Source organism: Pinus tabuliformis, chromosome 6, assembly GCF_031772625.1.
Source record: "Pinus tabuliformis cultivar Carrire ecotype Pingquan chromosome 6, CPIR1, whole genome shotgun sequence".
Taxonomy (NCBI): domain Eukaryota; kingdom Viridiplantae; phylum Streptophyta; class Pinopsida; order Pinales; family Pinaceae; genus Pinus; species Pinus tabuliformis.
In genome coordinates this window covers 654,068,262-654,070,164 of record NC_142292.1, presented here as the reverse complement: position 1 = coordinate 654,070,164, position 1,903 = coordinate 654,068,262, and the positions used below count along the sequence as shown (strand labels likewise).

The 1,903-nt window shown below is 40.3% G+C and overlaps 1 pseudogene; it reads left to right on the top strand.

Moving 5' to 3' along the window:
- The first annotated feature begins 604 nt into the window (after positions 1-604).
- On the top strand, positions 605-1,423 carry LOC149260309 (2-methoxy-6-polyprenyl-1,4-benzoquinol methylase, mitochondrial pseudogene; annotated as a pseudogene).
- The last annotated feature ends 480 nt before the right edge of the window (positions 1,424-1,903 follow it).

The following is a 1,903-nucleotide window of genomic DNA, read 5'->3' as shown; positions in this document are numbered from 1 at the left end:
TACAAAGAGCGTGCGGCGCATAGAGTGCGCGCGACGCACTGGGCATCATTTGTCAGTGCATTTTTGTGTGCGCACGGCACACCAAACCAGCGTGGTGCACTGGCAGTGCGCACGGCACGTTGAGCCTTTCACCCTGCATTCATCACTGTTTGGTGATTTTTCAATTCAAATCATCTTTTCGACAGCGCTATCATACATTATTTAGTTTAGAAGCGGTCCACATATGAATTGGACCCAGATGATCTATCCAGTGTTCGAATCTGAAGTTGAAAGACATCCAAAGAATGTGTTTTTCTATCAGGATTCTTCTGATACAGGTTCCTTCATTCTGGGTATTCAAACAGAATGGAAATTGCAGCAAATGATTCGCTTTGGTAACAATAGTCTCATAGCAGCTGACACAACATTTGAAATTAACAAGCTCAAGTATCCTTTGTACACTCTTCTCGTCTCGATTCAAACTACCATGCTCTCCCTGTGGAGTGGGTTATTACGCGAAGTTTTGCAAGTGATGATGATCGTGGACCAAGGAACTTCGTATGAAAGTAAGGGAAGTTGTAGAAACAGAAATTGCCCATGTAATTGTAAAGTACTGGGAAAGAGCAGAATGGTTGGTGATGTTTTCAGTAATGTTGCCTCAAAATATGACATCATGAATGACATAATGAGTGTTGGTCTTCACCGTCTTTGGAAGGATAGACTTGTCTCAAAACTGAGTCCATTTCCAGGAATGCAGCATCTTGATGTAGCTAGTGGGACAGGAGATGTAGCATTTCGTGTTTTAGAAGCTCTCCATTCCCTTGAACGCCAAAAGTTCTTAGATGTTGCAGTGGATGAAGATGTTGAAAATGAGACTCGAGTCTTTATCTGTGATATCAACCCTACAATGTTGGATGTTGGTAGAAGACGTGCAAATGCTAAAGGTGAAATCCATGCCAAATCATGTAGATACTGTGACTGGGCTGGGAGAGGCCCGTTCACTACTATGGACGGAACGAGATGCAGAAGCCCTTAAATTTGAAGATGCGTCAATGGATGTTTACACTGTTGCTTTTGGAATAAGAAATGTAACACATATAGAAAAAGCTTTGAGCGAAGCATACATAGTCTTAAGGCGGGGTGGAAGATTTTTGTGTCTTGAGTTGAGCTATGTCAACATCCCTGGTTTCCAAGAATTATATGATTTTTACTCAATTTCAGTTATTCCATCTATTGGAGAAATTGTCGTTGGGGATCGTGCATCTTACCAATATTTAGTGGAGAGCATACGCAAGTTTCCATCTCAGGAAAGGTTCGCTGCAATGATTAAGGAAGCAGGCTTTGAGAAAGTTGAATATGAGAACCTTTCAGGCGGAGTAGTTGCAATTCATTCTGGATTCAAATTATAATTCACATATATAAGATTTTAACATTGATTTTGTAGAGCAGCTACCTTAAAAGCAATTGACGTAGTATTTGAAATCGAAGACTAGCAAACTCTGCCTGTGTGGGGCATTGTTTATTAAAATCTGTCTAAGATGATTTTGGCCATTACAATGTTTGATGGGTCTACTTTTTTAATTACAGAAACAGAGGAGGGGAAGTGCACTGCAACTATAGCACTGTCATTGGCACTGTCCATTATTTCTTTTGCGACAGTCTTGATTCTATTTGCAGCGATTCTTGGCAAATCTGATGATCAGAAATATCTCGTAAAACACGATGGCACCCAAAACTCTCCATGGAATCAGTTTTTAGACCTCATATTTGTGTTGTGTATGTTTGAAGGGAGAAATTGCAGCTGGGATTGTATTTAAAAATTGGCTATTGGCTATTTTTATTCAAAAATCGGTTCCATTCAAACGGTAGCAGGAAGGTGAAAGGACCGAACACCCAAATGTAAAAAGTATGACACCTTACACTT